The following is a 19935-nucleotide window of genomic DNA, read 5'->3' as shown; positions in this document are numbered from 1 at the left end:
AGCCTAGGGAAAAGGCTGCTCCCAGGTTTAATGATGCCTCACTCCAGATCTTCTTGGATGGGGTGAGGAGGAGGAGGGGAGATCTTCTATCCAGCGGACGGGAGGAAGTGGCCTGTCTCTGCCACCAAGAAGGCCTGGCTCGAGGTGGCAGAGGAGGTCAGCAGCACCAGCAACATATCCCACACCTGGATACAGTGCAGGAAGCGCTTCAATGACCTAACTACGTCAGCCAAAGTAAGCACACTTACTCATTCTCCTGCACTCCGTCTTCCACATCACCGCCCCCACCCCACAACTCCTTCTGCACTGCCAACACTACTCTTATCACATCACTCCTCACACCCACTCAAACCTCATCCTCAACTTGCCTGCATTTACTCACCTCCCAGTACTCATCCCATCATTACCACTCAACCCAATCCTCATACAATCTCATGGCTCTGTCTCATATTCACCCTCTGATGCATCTCTTTCACGGTCAGCCTCACCCAACCTGCCATTACCTCTGCTGCAGCCACAGGGGGTGCATCACCTATGAGTAGCAGGAAGCATAAGGCAAAGGTTTCGTGAGCACAAAGGGGATGCACAAGGGTGTTTGACGGTTTGTCATGTTTTTTATTTATATTTGATTTTAGTTCAACTCACATTAAATATTATATTGTCACCACTGCTGCCGCATCTTGGCCATTCTTGACTGGCTTGTGCAATAAGCCCCTTTCATGAGGTTCTCCATGAACACCCACACTTGATGCCACCCATTGGGTCACCCGACAGTGGGTGTATGTGTAGTTGCACGACTATTTTGTGCAGGTGCCTGTGGCGCAGCACTGTGTTGTGGAGTTCCACGTGGCAGAGGTGGACGGCGTGCCTGGCGAGGCTGGCGATGTTGCTCGTCCTCGGATGAAGTGATGAATGCAGCCATGGTGCCCCCCATCCTGACGGTGTGAGTTTGAGGGGGTCCGCAAAGTAGGTAAATGGGTTTTCACAGCGGAGTTTAGGGTATAAATTAATACTTTAGAGTGGAAAGACAAAGGTGTTGCAGCCAAAACTTTGTCTGAAGTGACAGAGTGCCCTGCTGCAATAAATGAGGTACTCCCCCCCCAACTGTCAAAAAATCCTTTGCATCTCCCACTGGCTGCTGACTGAAACACGTTTTTGCTCCAACAGGGAGTGTTTCCCACAGCACGGGAAACACGCTGAGGATCAATGAAAATTGCACCCCTACCAAAATCTCCTGTCAATGAGGTCTGTCAAGTACCTCAACTAGGTAAGTAAGTATTTAAATTGTCATCCCGCCGGCTTTAATTGCCGGTGGGAGTCCCACATGCGGGAGCTGCGCGCGCACCCGAATGCGTCACTGGGAAACTCGGAAGTGGATGGGTTGGAGCCGGGCTGCGGACCCGCTCCGGGATTCCCCGATTTTACGAGCCCCAACGCACCCACTTGGCCATCCTAAAATTGACCCCAATGCATTTCCCTAACAAGGTTAACAATATTACAGAAAGCTTATATAATGTTTTTCTTAGAGATATTTAGGGAATGTCTGCAAATGTCAAAACAAAAATGCATGCAAACAAAAACCGGTGACTTGATATAATTCAGAAGTTGGAGTTTTGGTATTATTCCGCTTTTAATATCAAAGTCATGTAAATCACTGAGTTAGACTCCAGCCCAGACAAATAGAATAAAAGTTTTCTGACTTGTGTTGGCAGTTAACATCCTAAGTGAAATGAATTTGGGTAATTTCAACTCAGTTTTCAGTGAACCTCATTTCCCAACTTAATACTGTTCTTATATCACTCGGTGAGGCTATAAAGGAGGTAGTATTAAAAATGGCTAAGTCTTGTTGGTGCAATAAAAATTGTTTTATTAAAGCTATGGTTTTAGCACACGGTTCCCAATTTTCCACATTGTGGTTATGGAGGGATTTAAGAACAAAGAGAAGAATTTTACATTTGAAGCAATGGGTGTCCGTGATCCAATGTAGATCAGCAAGGATGCGGGTTGAGCAGGACTTGATGCAGTATAAAAGGTGATGGAGATGTTCAAATGGCAGTTGAACTTACAGACCACGCAGTGCAAAGGTTGCCACTGGACATGTGAAATGGGTACTGTTTGTCTGGGCTGGAGTCTAACTCAGTGATTTACATGACTTTGATATTAAAAGCGGAATAATCGGCCCCTACCCTCCCCTTACTACCCGTTTACTGATGGATGGAAAATCTTTGATGAAGCAGCTAAAGATAGTTAGGCTAGGACGCTGCACTGAGTAACTCCTGCAGTGATGTCCTGGGACAGAGACGATTGGCCTCCAATAACCACAACCATCTTCCTTTGTGCCAGGTTTGCTATTGAATCTACTCATGGAGGCAGAGGGGATGGCCGAGGTACTAAATGAGTACTTTGCATGTGTCTTTACCAAGGAAGAAGATGCTGCCAGAGTCACAGTAAAGGAAGATACAGTTGAGATACTGGATGGGCTAAAAATTGATAAAGTGGAGGTACTAGAAAGGCTAGCTGTACTTAAAGTAGATATGTCACCCGGTCCGGATGGGGTTCATCCTAGGTTACTGAGGGAAGTAAGGGTGGAAATTGAGGAGGTCCTGGCCATAATCTTCCAAACATCCATAGATACGTGAGTGGTGCCAGAGGACTGGAGAATTGCAAATGTTACACCCTTGTTCAAAACAGGATGAAAGGATAAACCCAGCAACCATAGGACAGTCAGTTTAACCTCAGTAGTGGGGAAACTTTTAGAAACGATAATCCAGGACAGAATTAACGATCACTTGGACAAGTGTGGATTGATTAGGGAAAGCCAGCACGGATTTGTTAAAGGCAAATCATGTTTAACTAACCTCATAGAGATTTTTGATGAGAGAACAGAGAGGGCAGATGAGGACAATGATGTGGTGTATATTGACTTTCAAAAGGCGTTTGATAAAGTGCCGCATGTAGATTTATCATCAAGATTGCGGCCTATGGAATAAAGGGGGCAGTAGCAACATGGATACAGAATTGGCTAAGTGCTAGGAAACATAGAGTAGTAGTGAACGGTTGTATTTTGGACTGGAGGGAGGTGTACAGTGTTGTTCCTCAGGGGTTGGTGTTGGGACCACTGCTTTTCTTGATATATATTAATGACTTGGTCTTGAGTGTACAGGGTACAATTTCAAAATTTGCAGATGACACAAAACTTGGAAGGGTATTAAACAGTGAGGAGGATAGTGATGGATTTCAAGAGGATATCGACAGGCTGGTGGCATGGGCGGACACGTGGCAGATGAAATTTAATGCAGTAAAATGCGAAGTGATAGACTTTGGTGGGAAAAACAAGGAGAGGCAATATAAACCAGAAGGCACAACTCTAAAAGGGGTACAGGAACAGAGAGATCTGGAGGTATATGTGCAGAAATCATTAAAGGTTGAGAAAGCGGTTAAAAAAACACGAGATCCTCGGCTTTATAAATAGAGGCATAGAGTACAAAAGTATGGAAGTCATGATGAACCTTTATAAAACACTGGTTCGGCCACAACTGGAGTATTGTGTCCAGTTCTGGGCACCGCACTTCAGGAAAGATGTGTAGGCCTTAGAGAGGGTGCTGAAGAGATTTACTAGAATTATTCCAGGGATGAGGGACTTTAGCTACGTGGTTAGATTGGAGAAGCTGTTCTCCTTGGAGCAGAGAAGATTGTGAGGAGATTTGATAGAGGTATTCAAAATCATGAAGGGTCTAGACTGACTAGATAGAGAGAAACTGTTCCCATTGGCAGAAGGGTCAAGAACCAGAGGACATAGATTTAAGGTGATTGTCAAAAGAACCAAAGGTGACATGAGGAAAAACTTTTTTATACAGCGAGATGTTAGGATCTGGAATGCACTGCCCGAGGGGGTGGTGGAGGCAGATTCAATCATGGCCTTCAAAAGGGAACTGGATAAGTACTTGAAAGGAAAAGATTTGCAGGGCTACAGAGTTAGGGCGGGGGAGTGGGACTAGCTGGATTGCTCTTGCATAGAGTCGGCGCTGACTCGATGGGCCTAATGGCCTCCTTCCCTGCTGTAACCTCTCTATGATTCGATGATCATGCTTATGTCGATGCTAAATCTGCATCAGAGCCATTTACACTCATGCCATTTTTGTGCTCTTTCCTTGTACGCTTTACTATTTCTCCAAGTGTTTAATTCTCTCTTAAATGTGATTGACTCCACTTCAATAGACATTTGTGGTAATGTATTCCATATCTAATAACCCTTTGCATGACAATATTTTTTCAAACTTTCCCTCTGGAGTTTTAATAGAAAAATCGTTTACCATGATATGTCTTTGGACTCTAGCAAGATTTTTGGTAAATAACTGTAGTGTAATATTTACTAGGCTTGTGATTGTACTTAAATTTTGCTCCAGGACCCCAAAGTACTTCTCTTATTATATACTTACCTGTGAATAATATTACATCCAGTGATTTCATATAATATCCATCATCTGACAACTATCTGGTCTATGTTTACAGACAAATAGACACCAGTGAAAGCAAAACTAATTTTCTGGGAATTCTGTTTTCAAAGAAGAGGACTGTTAGTGATGCTCAAGATTATTCTTTCAACAGTGCTATTTGTTTTATTGATGGATTGGTTGTCAGCTGAGCAATTTGTTGCAAAATAGAGATTTCTCTATCTGGCTGAAAGTAGAATTATTGTCACATGAGAGCCATTGAGACAAGCAGCTGCCACAATTACTGTGCTCCCATAAGCCCAATCTGCTCATAAAACGAGACATTGACATTGATGGAGAATTTCACCTCTGTATGGAACAGAAGACTCTCCATGCTTGGTGAAGCATTAGTGGAAGGATAGGATTTATTGAAGTTTTGTTCTAACACTGGTAACCAATTTGATGATGTATGTTAAAAATGTATTAGCACCAGGAACTTTTCCATTCCTGTCAGAAGCTCACAAAAATAGTGGCTAGTTTGGAATAACAATGCAGCCAAGTTCGTTACAATTTTTACAACGGATATTTTTGAATTAGATGAAAGATATGATTTTTTAAGAAGAGTGGTTAAAAAGGAAAAAAACCTTGAAGATTGATACTTTAAAACTATTAAAAATGTCTTTTGTACAAACTGTTAGGTCCAGCAATGTCGTCCTCCTGCTCCTACCGAGGGACCACAGCACCATGGTAATTTAACAAAGATTATAGTGTTGGTAGAATATTTTATGCATACATTTCATGAATGTTAATATTTAGTGAGGCTCCTACACAAAAGATAGACAATTTTGCCTGTCTGTTTTGGAGAATATCAACAGCAGCAGGTAATGAATAATTCAGAGAAAGAGTTTATCAACTAACAACCAAGAAATGAACCGGAGAGCATTCTGGTTCATAAATAAGTGGTTTGAGTCCTTTGAATTTTGTTCACTGTATTGAAGAAAGGAGATCCAATACTTTTCCTCGTCTAGTCAGATAGAATACATGACCGAGCTAAGTTCCAAATATGCCATCCTACGCATTTTTCCTCCTCCTTGCATCCTTACTGTGTTGAAATCAAGACTTATCATACCATCACATACTCCAAACTGTGGAATTCTTCACGTCCTTTAGTATTTCTTTCTTCTTACAATCCACAGACTTATAAAACACAAGTTTTATGTCACATAACCATAACTTCTTGAATTACCTTGATTTAGCTCACACCCTTATTAAACCATGACGCTGTACTATTCTCTATGCCTTGAGAGTGCATCCCTATACAATACCACAGGACATGTATGCAGCTATTGCCAGTGCTCTCAAAGATCTCAATTAACCACATTGTTGGGGTAGGATTCCAGGGTGGGGAGCTTTTAGTGAAAGTCTGGATCCATTGTGTTAAGAATTAGTCATTTATGTATTAAAATCCACCAAGGTGCTTGAAATCTCAAACTGTCACTATACAGAAATTCTCAGAGATTACTCAGGGAAATGCAGTGGATGTTGTGTATATGATATGAGAAGTCATTTGATGAATTACTGGATAGAAGGCTTTTTAATTTAAAAAAAAATGCAGACAGTATTAAAGGGAATATGGTAACATGGACAAGAAGTTGGTTAAAGGGCAGAAAATAGAGAGTTGCGGTTAATGTATGTTTTTTGGACAGGATGGATATAAACAGTGGTGTCCCCCAGGGGTCAACATATATTCTCAACAAATGTATATGTGATCTGGGCTTGGTTGGATATAAGAACATAAAAGTAGGGAACGTGAGTAACTGTGACGAGGACTGCAAGTGACTTCAGGAAGACACAGACAGGTTAGGTTGGGCACATAGATATCAAATGAAATACAGAGAAATGTGAGGTGAAACATTTTGGGAGGAAGTATAAGGAAAGTACATAGACATTAAATGGCAAAACTTTAAAAGGAGTAGAGCTGCAGAGACCTATGGATTCAGATACACAAATATTTAAAAGAACAAGTTGATAAAGCTGTTTAAAAAAACATATATGGGATCCTAGGTTTTGTAAATAAGGATATAGAGTGCAAAATCAATGAGTTAATGCTAAACCTACGCACATCATTGGTTTTGCTGCAATTAGAATATAGTCTTCTAATTGCAGCAAATTAGAATGCTGCAATTCTAATTTGAGTGTGTTACTTTAGTATGTATGTCAAGGCCATGGATAGAGTGCAGAAGAGATTCACTAAGATGATAATAGGGATGAGAGGCTTTAGTTATGAGGAGAAACAAGAGAAACTGTTCTCTTTTCATTGGAACTGAGATGGTTAAAAGGAAATCAAATAGTGGCATTCAGAATAATGAGTGTTTTTGATAAAGTAGATCAGAAAAAAATATTTACACTCATCAGGTAATGAGAGGGCATAAACTTAAGATCATCGCCAGAGGGTTATTAAGACATGAAATGCTCTACCAGAAACAGCAGTGGAAGCACAATCCATAATAGCTTTTAAAAAGGAAGTGGATAAATATTTGAAAAGAAAAATTTTAAATGGTATGGGGAAAAGGCATAGAATTGGGTTTAAGTCTCCTTCAGAGAGCCAACACAGGTACAATGAGCTGAATGGTCGCCTTCTGCAATGTAAAATGCTGCAAGACTGCGAAAACAGGATCCATTTAGAATGATTTGGCCAGGCTGGTGCCTTCACATTTGATTGTCTGTAAAGTTTGATGAACAATACAAAATAATGGCGCGGAATTTGTTTCAAAAATAATGGAGAGTCGAACAGCGCCCACCGTTATTTACAGGCAAATGGAAGAACAACTTCCAGCGAGCGCACATGCGCAGTCAAACACGGAAATCTAGAAGTTGCTCTATCGTTCGCCCTACTTGTTGAAAGCAGCACGGGAAGGACAGTTCACCAGCTGAATTAATGGACCAGCATGAAGTTGCTCTCCTGCCCAGCTGGAAACTAACTAATCTCTCCATAAAAATGATATGCTGGGTTTTTTAGGTCTAAACGAACTTTTAACGACATGGTAAGTCTTAATGGCTGCCAAACAAACTCTCTGGCTCCGAAAATTAACTTTTAAAAATGTGGAGTCTCATTACTTCCAATTTTAATTGCTGTTGGACATTTATAAAAAAAAATTAAAAATGTAAAATTTTAAAAACTTTTTCTGTCCCTTTTATCTCTGACTTTTAAGTCAATATTTCTTACCCCCTCTTTATTTTGCTTTCTCTAACTGATTTTATATTGAATTTACTGTTGTGGCTTTCACTTCCTAGTTCTGACTGTCAAGTCTTGCCAAGGATGCTTTAAGCTGATTGGTTGAGGGGAGGGAGGGCCTGGTATATCCAGTTCCCAGTCTAATTTCTAGTCCTTCAGCTGCCAGACTTACATTGGGAGTGTGCCAGAAGCACTATTGAGTTTTGGCCACATGATCTTTACGATATTGCTGTGAAAGGTTTCTCACTGCATTCTTAAACTACAGTCAATCAAAGTTCTTCAAATCCTTGATCAATAGTATTTCTTTTAGAAAAGAAACTGAGTTTAAAAGTTTGATTCTTCATGGTGGAATCAGTGGGAACTTACTTTCTCTCCGATCTGTTTAATTGAATTTTGTCAGTGACTGCCTCTCAACCTTTCTTTCAAGATTTACGTACAATATTATTGAAAATGTACAAATTGTTACTTTTTGTGCATACTTAACAGTTTCTTAAACCACTGATATAATCCTACCTGTCTCTGTTTTTGTTATCTAAACAAAAAAAACTCACTCCTGCATTTTATTTGGTGAAATCATTGTGTTCTTTTTCTAAACTGCCTGTTTGACATACATACATACATACATACATACATACATACGCAAAAAATTTTCAGATGGTTTTAAACATGAATAATTAATAATCAAAGAGACAGCAAAACATGTCTGAAAGATCACCTGCTAATACTGATCATCCCCATTGCAGCGATATATTAATGAGTGAGACTTGAACTTGCATTGAGAAACCATCTGTCTACAAAAACCACTTATAGTTAGTCTCAGAGGTGATTATTAAGTACAAGTTTCACTGTGATTAATAATAGAGATGATATGATGGGTATTCTCAGGCTCGAATTTGGCAAGATGAGAAAAATGGGTGGAATATAAAGAGATGTTTTAATAAGTTGGCTTACCCATTTAAAATATACAGGTTAACACTTTTGCTGAAACAGACAGTGGAATGTCATACAATCCATTAAGCATTTGTTTGCTGTTATGATTGGCAGTAATTTGTCAACCTATATTCACTTAGAATTACCTCCAATTTGGAGAGAAAATCAGCAAACTTAAAGCATTTATCCAGTAAAGCGAACATCAACAGCTTAGAATGCAAAATGCTCCCATTATTAAGTTCTGCTTAGGAATAGAAACTGATCCTATCAAACAACGAGAAAAATGCAACATTTAATTTTACCCAAAAGTTTAACATCAGACAAACACTAGAGGCATAATTACAAACATAAATGCACACTAATTTTGATTACAGCCACAATACTGTATCTCATGCAAAAATAAGTTCTCTGTACACATCTGAAATATTGATCACCCATTCCCCATGTACCATACAGGTCTCCTCTTATAGGGTTAGTTATACAGTTGATCATCCATCTTTTAATTTATCTCAGTTATTCATTGGAGATGAGGCCTGGCTTCAAGTTGTCATGAAATACCATGAAATTGTCTCTCTCAGCAAGTATGGAAGTGGTCGGGGTAATTCGCCAACATCATCAGCAGTAGAACGATGAGAAAATAATAGGAAAGGACACTTTTTGGTGTAATCCAAGACACACTGATGGCACACTGGTTCCTATCATTGGGCATATTTTTTGCATTTGGCAGTGAGCATTTATGTTTGCATACTGCATATGAAATTCCATATGAAAGGTGCCAGTAGGAACCTCTGACATATTGCAATAATGTTAATGCCAGGAATCTGCTCATTCTCAACTTGCATGTTTCATCTTTCTGAAGCAATAAGAATAATGAGAATATATAAGCTCAGCGATGTCAGACCAGCTGCAAAAAGCACAAACCTAGAGCTGGTTTATGTGGGTGGTCATGAGTGTTGTATGAAACCTCTTCCTCTTGCCTGCCTTCTGTCTCCTGCAGTCATTATGGGCAGCACATGCTGCAACTGTAGTGTTCACCAGCATGCTTACTTATTCCAAAAATAGAGGAGCCTAGATTTTCCAGCAGTTAAGTAGCTTAATGAAAAATGGTTAGAAATTAGTGCAAATTTTCTGTGGTCAGCTCATTAGCATAATTAATCCATTTCATAAGTAGCTTTGACTTTGTACCGTAATTTGAAAAGAGGGCTGGAAAATTAAAATTTAAATGGATGTAGACACTTGACAGTAAATGGGAGAACAGGCATGCGAAAATTCTGACAACCTCTGGAGAGGCTCACAAGATATTTCAACCTTTGCCAAGGCTAAAAGAGGAGATAGGAAAAAGGTGAAAGGAAAACCAATCTGGGGGCATAAGCTGGAGTCTGCAGGCAAGTGATAGAGTAGCCCAGTACCAGACATCCCCCTGCCCCCTTCCACCCCTGGTTTGACGACTGGTGAAGTGGAGGTAGTTCTGCCTAAGGTGCCCTGCTGTGGTTCTGCTCACCATTTCAGACCACTCCCATAGGTCTGCATTGCAGAATGCTTCAAGAAAGATTGAGGGAGATTTGTGGCCACAGCTGAGCGTAATGTCACGAGCTGCGCCAGCCCTATGGTCTATCATAGTTGGAGGTGTCTTTGTAACAAATGGCATAGCTCTAAATCTGACTATTTGCTGATGTTGAAATTTGACTACTTAGAATGTCACATTTTATTCAATTTGATCACTTAAAGCACGACAGTGATTTAATGCTTCCAAAGAACCATTCAACATTAAGGTTTATCTGGCCTTCAAATATTTCATTTGTGCCATCATAGCCTCCCCTGGTAATTGCAACCTGAGAATGCACTAATCCTCTGACAAAACAAGGTGGGTGTAGATTTGGTAGTGAGAGTAGCAACAGGGGTACAGAATACCTCTGGTGCAGCCTGATCTGCCTGGCATCCCTCCATTGGCCTTTTTCCCCCAAAAGCACAGATATAACATTAAAGCTATTGGAAAAAATAGACAGCAGCAACATAATTGCCATAAAGGCCCCCGAAAACCAAAGAGGCAACAGAAACAAATCCAAGAAAAACTGCAAAATTGGCCTAAAAATTGTTCCCTGAATCTTTTTACTGGACTTGTATAAACAACTCATTCCCAAGCAACCCTGTACACCTATTTTATAAGGGTAAACAATGTAATGGATATATGAATTTGAGGAAATTGCTTGCACATCATCGCACTATAATTTAAATATTACAATGAAGAACCCACCTGAAACAAGTGGGATGTTCCTGCCTCCATTTAATGCTGTGCTGGAAATTCATGTGATATGCAAAGTGGGCAGAGGCTGCTTATTTTGGTCAGACAAATTTGATCATAGCCTTATATATTTTGATCTCCCCACCTCCTTCAATGCTTGGCGGTTACAATGACTGCTGTGCTGAGAGAAGAACAGGACTCAGTGCATTGATCAGTGGAAAATACAATTTTTAAGTCTAAATGTAAAATGGCTTAAATTTTATAACTGGACCACCTGCAGTTTCACAATCAGAAAATGATGTTGAACCATTTTCTGTCATACTGAGGTAGTGAACTACATTTCTAATAAAGTAGCTAATTTTGTAAAGTGTGATTTGGTGAGATGCCTGCGTTTGGATATTCTATAGCTTTTAAGTATAAAGGGCATGCAGAAGATTTTCACTCAGGATGTTGTCATAAAACCTTTACATTGCCATGTCTCTTATTACTTTTTCTCTTTAGAGATGAAATAATATCAGCAATATGGTGGTACTTAGTGTGGAGTCATTAAAAATGATCCAGAAAATGCTAAACACAATACAATTAGGAATTTATTTATAGTGCATGTGTGTTGGGATGAGTGCCAAGTCATAATCATAACTCAAAGGCCTGAATTAGGCCATTATGTGTGGAATTGCAAAAATCTCTACCCAATTTCAGTTTGGCTGCCTTCTCTCCTTAAAAATGGTATTTCATATGCTTGAATATGATCCTCTTACTGCTATTTTCTGTATTGTACAAGTTAGCTTGTCAGTGCCATGTTTTGCAATTGATGAATAGCTAATTTTTATAGTTCGAGCCATCACAACAGAGGTAAGTTTTTTTTACGACCTTAGTAGTCTAGAGGGGTTGTGAGCAAACAATTCCTAGTTGAGAAAAACAACCTGGCAATCTGGCAGAGAAAGAGAGAAACCCATTTCCAGGCATTCTTGAATGGACTGCATCCAATCCCCTGATTATCTATATTGAGGTTTACATTGTTGGTTTCTGCCAGCATGTTTAATCAGGGACAGAGGACTGAGAAAGTATTCTAGTTGTCCAATGGTGAATATATAAATGGGCCAGTAGATTATACATTTTTTAAAATTCATTTTTGGGGTGTGGGCATTGGTTGTCAATCCCTAGTTGCCCTGAGATACAACTGAGTGGCTTGCTAGGCCACTTCAGAGGGCAGTTAAGAGTCAACCACGTTGGTTGAGATTGGAGTCACATTTAGGTAAGACTGGGTAAGGTTAGAGGGTTTCCTTTTCTAAAAGGGCACTAGTGAACCAGTTGAGCTTTTATGACAATCTGACGGCATTATGGTCACTTTCGCTGATACCATTTTTTTTCAAAGTGAATTCAAATTTTCAAACTGCCATGGTGGGATTCTTGTTCACGTTCTCTGATTGATTAGTCCAGTAACATAACCCCTACACTACCATGTCCAAATTAATTTTATGTTCTTATATGGTCCTGATAGACTTTGGCATGGTTGGTGAGAATCAGGATTTTTAGTACTTTGTTTAACAAATATCTGAATTTATGATCTCCAAACCCCATTATAGCAAGGATATAAAAGGAATGGAAAAGTGAAGTATAAATTCGCGAGCATGTTGTTTGCGATAAAGTGTTACAATTGTGAAGAAAGACTTGAGAAGTTCAGGCTTTTTATTTAACCCGAATGGAAAAGGTTAAGGGGTGACCTGATAGAGGTTTCCAAGATTATGAAGGACTAGGATATGATAAATAGTGTTAGATTGATTTCAATAGTCAGAGACATGATAGCAAGAAGATGATAGTGAGAAGACACAAATTTAAGATAATCACAAAAAGATTTAGAGGGGAAATTAGAAAAAAATGTTTGCATGGAGAAGAGTTAAAATGTGAAATTATTTGCCACAAATCATTGTTGAAGCAGAGTACATAATTTCTTTCAAAAGGAAATTAGATAGTTGCTTCAAAAGTATTAAAGGATATGGATTTTTAGAAAGAATGAGGAACCTTAAATTAGATCAGGCTGCTGGTCCGGATGACATCCGCCCGAGGGTGATTAAGGAGATGGGATGTGTGCTTTGCAAGCTCCTTGCCCATATCTTAAACAGCTCGCTTGGATCTGAGATTGGTTCCTTGGATTTCCTGTAATTCTGATTTTCAAAACGGGTAATAAGTCAGTGCCTGGAAGCTATAGGCTCATGAGTCTGATGTCAGCTACAAGTAAGGTTCTTGTGGGGATCATAAGCGATGCTCTTTATGATAACCTGGATAAAGAGTCATCAGTGACACTCAACTCGGCTTCTGGAAAAAAAAGTTCTGTTTTACTAATTTGCTGGAATTTTCTGAAGAAGTTACTATGTTAATGGATGAGGACACTGTCTACTTGGATTTTCAGAAAGCTTTTGACAAAGAGCCAAATCACCCTGCCTCAGTCCCCGCTACTCATGTTTATAGGCAAAACTAGCATATAATAGGAAAGCAGTGTGAACTTCATAACATTAAACAACTTCCTTCCTAATGCTGAGTTGTTTAAAAGACATTGGGAATGCAGAACTACTGGTATGAACCATATTGATTATATATTCTGTGACTTGCAAAAAATAACTGCCATCAATATTTGCCTATACACATTGATTTTGCAAAACCACATTACAGCCCTTGCAATGACTATTCAAGTGGATAGCCATGCTTATGTACTGATGTCCCATCTGCTCTCTTTACAGAGAAAGGAGAACTAGGTGCATTTGTAGATCCTCACATTAACAATCACCACTTCCACTTGAAGCAAGCACCAGCACAGACATACATATACGATGGGAGAAGTACATAGGAATGAAGATGAGGAAGCGCAGGGTGAGGCACCAAGTACTTGATGAACAAAGAGTAGAAGTAGTGGTGATTGATAAAGGACCAGCTGGTACAGGGCAGAGTTTCAATATGCTGAGTGCACTAAGTTGTACACATATACAGACTTCAATGAGTGTTTTCAAAAGGAGGTTGTTACACTAGCCCACAATATTCTGAAACCGATGAGTCCAGAGTGACTGCAGCAAACAACTAGAGCTGATATAGTTCAATCACGGATACAATATAAATACATTTACAAGTATTCAAGTGCATGAGGAAAGAACAGGAAAATGGGCCTACAGTAGATTGGTCTGGTGTGGAGCTAACAGTGGTTCAGGCATAATGGGTTGAAATGGCCTTCCGCTTAAATTTCTATGATACAAGTCAAGAGCCTTATATATTTCCTGCAACTCATCAGTTGGCTATGCAACCATCTGCCAGTGCTGCCATCTCAGGGAACCATTTAATAGCATACATTTAAAGTCAAAATGGTAAAAGCTCATGACACATAAAGGGCAAATACAATGGCAAAGCAGGCTAAGCATATACAGAGAACACTGCAAAACTCAATAAAATTATTTCAGTTTTTATCTTTCAGTCTGTCATTTTTAACACTTTCAGGAAATGAAATGTCAATTGTCCAAGAACCAAAAAAACAACAAAGTAGCTGACCTCTGATGTCCTCATGAGTGCCAGGTCCCTGGGCATAAAAATTCAAGGCAGTGCTGACTTCCATTGCCGCTAGTAGTGCTGTGGAGATGGTTAACTGTCACTTCCGGCCATTGTGGACCAAGTGGCACACCTTAATTACACCTTTACTGGTGAGGTCAAGCTCCTCATGCACCGTTGCTCCACCTGTGCAGCTAGCTGACTTGGTTACAGCACACCTGGGCTACTATCTGATCCTGTGGCCTTTACATTCCCAAGTACTGTTTCTTCCTGTTCTATGGTGTGTCACAGGATCCTACCATCTCATAGGCATCTTCGTACAACAGACAATAGTCCTTGACCAATTTATACTTCAAAACACTTTTCTTTTAATTCACTCCATACAAATCATCACACTACACAATACCTTTGACAATGCCTTGTACACTTTCCCACATCCAGGCTCTTTCAGCTGCCCTCAACTGCCGATCAGCTTCTTTCAGGTCTTAGAGCCCAGACCAGCCCTCACAGACCAGACCAGACCAGACTAATCAGCCCCTCACAGACCAGACCAGCCCGACCAGACCAGACCAGTCCAGCCCCTCACAGACCAGACCAGACTAACCAGCACCTCACAGCCCAGCCCAGCCCCTCACAGACCAGACCAGACCAGACTAACCAGCCCAGCCCTCACAAATTTATAATTTTAGGAATACTTGCATGCTATAACCCAGGAAATTATTATAGGGAGTGAGTTTCAGTAGGGAAGTAAACAGAAGTAAGGATTTGTACGTTCAGGGACAGTTTCAATATTGACTTTCTCATTCAGCTAGAAACAGTTCTAAAAAAAATCTTGAGGGGTTGAGGGGAGGAATCAATGCTCATTTTAAATTAGCACAGATCTGTGGCAGATAGTAAGCATGGAACACATTTAGAAAAAGCAGTATGGTTCAAGCTGTAAATCCAAACATGCATTTGGTGATTTGATAAGGTCTCATCAAAAGTTCTGCATGGTTCAGCTTGATATATTTTCAACGGCAAAATAAGTTTTGGAATTGAATTGAAGGAGCAAGGTGCCTTTTCAAGTGAGGACAGATTTGTTGGGGCTGGATTTACTGACATCACTGATCAGAGGCTGTTAACATCCTGAAAAAATATGGGCCTAAAAATTTGAGGACGCTGTGCCTGTTTTACAAGAGTGTCCAATATGGTGAGTGGTGGGTGCACACAGATTCTGCACCAGAAGTACGCCACCCACCATACTGGTAAAGGCTCCTGCATAGATGCTCAGGCCCCAACACCTGAAGCAGATGTTTGACCCTTTGCATATGCAAATAGGGGGCCAAATGCCTGTTTCAGGTTCCCTTTACAAAATTTGTTAGTGACTGATTGCAGCATGTGCCGTGCATGCTGTAGTCAGTAAACTCAGGCGCTTGGCTGACTCCTGAGAGCTAAGTTTTCCTTACCTTATTGTGGAGCCAGGAGGAGCAGGAGGGGCACTGCCTCCCCCCCTCTCCCGATTGCCTCCCCTCCTCGGAACCTTGGCCGGCGTCTGAGTAGACCGATGTTCGTGCTTCTCGGAACCGTTGAGCTGCCACCAGCAGCTGCAGCTCGCCGGTAATAAACAAATGAGGCCGGCGGAGCAATTTCCCAGGGTCCTGCCACTGGCTTCAAAAGGCACATACAACGCGAGTAGCACCGGGATCATGCCCCAATATTGGCGCAATCCAATTTCGAGGTCATGGTCTCCCCTGAGAGAAACATTAACATGCTATATTATGTTGACTGAGTTCAGAATTTGGAAACAGCACCAACTTTACAAAAAAAAGCAATAAAGCAAGAAAAGAAATTATGAACATTGAACATTGCAAAACCGACTCCCACTAAAGCCCAATAGTGCTGTTTGTGAACGAAGAGGGGAGTTGTGAGAAAAGTTTTTATTGTGATTTACATAAGAACATAAGAAATAGGAGCAGGAGTAGGCCATACGGCCCCTCGAGCCTGCACTGCCATTCAATAAGATCATGGCTGAATTTCTACCTCAACTTCACTTTCCCGCCCTATCCCCATAGCCCTTGATTACCTTAGTGTCCAAATATCCATCGATCGCAGTCTCGAATATAGTCAACGACTGAACATCCACAGCCCTCTGTGGTAGAAAATTCTAAAGACTCACAAGCCTCTGAGTGAAGACATTTTTCCTCATCGCAGTCTTAAATGGCCAACCCCTTATCCTGCAACTATGCCCCCTAGTTCTAGACTCTCCAGCCAGGAGAAACAGCCTCTCAGCATCTATCCTGTCGAGCCCTCTAAGAATTTTATATGTTTCAATGAGATCACCTCTCATTCTTCTAAACTCCAGAGAATATAGGCCCATTCTGCTCAATCTCTCCTTATAGGACAACCCTCTTATCCCAGGAATCAATCTAGTGAATCTTTATTGCACCCCCTCTAAGGCAAGTATATCCTTCCTTAGGTAAGGAAAGCAAAACTCTACACAGTACTCTAGGTGTGGTCTCACCAGAACCCTGTATAATTGCTGCTTACTCTTGCACTCCAACCCCCTTGCAATAAAGGCTAACATACCATTTGCCTTCCTTATTGCTTGCTGTACCTGCACGTTAACTTTCTGTGATTCATGTACAAGGATACCCAAATCCCTCTGAATGCCAACATTTCTTAGCCTCTCACTTTTCACAAAATATTCTGCTTTTCTATTCTTCCTACCAAAGTGGATAATTTCACATTTCCCCACATTATACTCCATCTGCCACATTCTCGCCCACTCACTTAACCTGCCTATATCCCTTTGCAGCCACTTTAAGTCCTCCTCACAGCTTACTTTCCCACCTAGCTTTGCATCATCAGCAAACTTGGATACATTACACTCAGTCTCCTCATCTAAGTCATTGATATAGATTGTAAACAGCTGAGGCCCAAGCACTGATCCCTGCAGTACCCCACTAATTACAACCTGCCAACCCGAAAATGACCCATTTATTCCCACTCTCTGTTTTCTGCCGTTAACCAGTCCTCAAGCCATGCTAATATATTACCCCCAATCCCTTGAGCCTTAATCTTGTGTAACAATCTCTGATGTGGCACCTTGCCTTTTGAAAATCCAAATATACTACATCTACTGGTTCCCCCTTAGCTACCCTGCTAGTTACACCCTCAAAAAACTCTTAAGAGATTTGTCAAACACAGTCTTCATTTCATAAAACCGTGTTGACTCTGCCTAATCATATTATGATTTTCTAAGTGCCCTGTTACTACATCCTTAATAATAGATTCTAGCATTTTCCTTACTACTGACGTCAGGCTAACTAACCTATAGTTCCCTGTTTTCTCTCTCCCTCCTTTCTTGAATAGCAAGGTTACATTTGCTACCTTCCAATCCATGGGACCGTTCTAGAATCTAGGGAATTCTGGAAGATCAAAACCAATGCATCCACTATCTCTGCAACCACCTCTTTTAAAACCCGAGAATGTAGGCCATCAGGTGCAGGAGATTTGTCAGCTTTTAGTCCCATTAATTTCTCCAGTACTTTTTCTTTATTAATCTTAATTAATTTAAGTTCCTCACTCTCATTAGACCCTTGGTTCCCCATTATTTGCACTGTGTTTTTTGTGTCTTCTACAGTGAAGACAGATATTAAATATTTGTTTAATGTCTCAGCCATTTCCTTATTCCCCATTATAACTTCTCCTGTCTCAGCCTCTAAGGGACCCATGTTTACTTTTGCTAATCTCTTCCTTTTTACATACTTGTAGAAGCTCTTACAATCTGTTTTTATATTTCTTGCCAGTTTACTCTCATATTCAATTTTCTCCCTCTTTATCAATTTCTTGGTCATCCTTTGCTGATTTCTAAATCCCTCCCATCCTCATGCATACTACTCTTTTTGGCAACATTGTAAGCTTCTTCTTTTTATCTAATACTATCCTTAACTTCTCTAGTTAACCATAGTTGATCACTTTTCCTATGGAGTTTTTATTCCTCAAATGTTCGCTATTGCTTATCTACCATCATATCTTTCAATCTAATTTCCCAATCTACCTTAGCCAACTTGCCCTTCTTACCTACATAATTGGCCTTGTTTAAAATTAAGACCCTAGTTTTGGACTTAACTACATCACTCTCAAACTCAACATGAAATTCTATCATATTATGATCACTCTTCCCAGAGGATCCTTTATTATAAGATTACTAATTAACCTTGCCTCATTACACAATACTGGATCTAAAATAACTTGTTCCCTAGTTGGTTCCTCGACATATTGTTCTAGAAAACTGTCTTGGATGCATTGTATGAACTCGTCCTTCAAACTACTTTTGCCAATTTGGCTTGCCCAGTCTTTATGAAAATTAAAGTCCCCCATGATTATTGCATTACCCTTTGTACATGTGCCTCTAATTTCCTGATTTATACTCTGTCCAACACTATAACTACTGTTAGGGGGTCTGTAAACTACTTCCACCAGTGTCTTCTGCTCCACGCATTAAACACAATATGCAAAATCTGTCAACACAACTACATCATATTATAAGTAATGCAAGTGATTTTGCAAATGTGACCTCACATGATTGCTACTGTACATACAAAGTAAAAGAGGCAACGAAAATGCCAGTTTCTGCGCAGATCTGACCAGTAACAAATCAAAGCCTGCAACTAATCACATGCCTTAATTATGACACCTCCTGTAGAGCTGTGCCAGTGCAGTGCAGTGATGGCAAGACACAAAAGCAAGCAATAAAACAAAGTAAGTACTGATGGACACTGAAAATAATGTGATTACATACATCATAAAATAACAAATGAAATTGTGAAAAGTCAGGTTCATAGATTGAAACTATCTGCAGGTATGAGATTGTGTGGATTAGATTCATGGTTGCTCAGGTAGTGAGATGTTCTCTGTCTTTATTTTAAAAATGCTCAATATTGTGATAAGTTTGTCTGTAGGCCCTCTTGAAACCATTCTTTCACTAACCCCCTGTGAAGCTTTTTTTAAACACCCAGTAACTTTAAAAATATCAAAAGGATAATTATGACAAAAGTTAGTTAGTTTGGTATAAATTTCATTATTGACCTGCAAGAAGGAACAAGAAACAAAAAGCACAGCATCAGATTCCTGTTTAAAGTGATTTGTGATAGTCGTCTTCAAAGTAGAATCATAGCATGTTATCATACAGAAACAGACCATTGGGTCCATCAAGTCTGCACTGGTCATTTTCTCCATATGAGTCACCTCATTTAATCCCACTCTCCTGCTCACTCACCATATCTTTTTATATTCCTCTTTTTCATGTAATTTCCTTTTAAAATAATTTATGGACTAGGGCATGAAAGTAATGCCTGAGAACATAATGGAAATTAGTGCTGTGTAAATTTAGAATAGATATCAGGAAAAATTTCTTCACTCAAAGAATAATCAATGTTTGAAATAATCTATGAAGTAAAGTAAAGAAGCAAAATATTAGAGTTATTTAAAATACAAGTAGATGCCATGATTTTTCTTTGGTTAGCTGGATGTCTGACATGTGCGGAAACTATTGCAATGCTTCAGTATCCAAAGTAAGTTAT

This window comes from Heptranchias perlo, chromosome 6 (genome assembly GCF_035084215.1).
Source record: "Heptranchias perlo isolate sHepPer1 chromosome 6, sHepPer1.hap1, whole genome shotgun sequence".
Lineage (NCBI taxonomy): Eukaryota > Metazoa > Chordata > Chondrichthyes > Hexanchiformes > Hexanchidae > Heptranchias > Heptranchias perlo.
Note: the sequence above shows the minus strand (reverse complement) of the source record.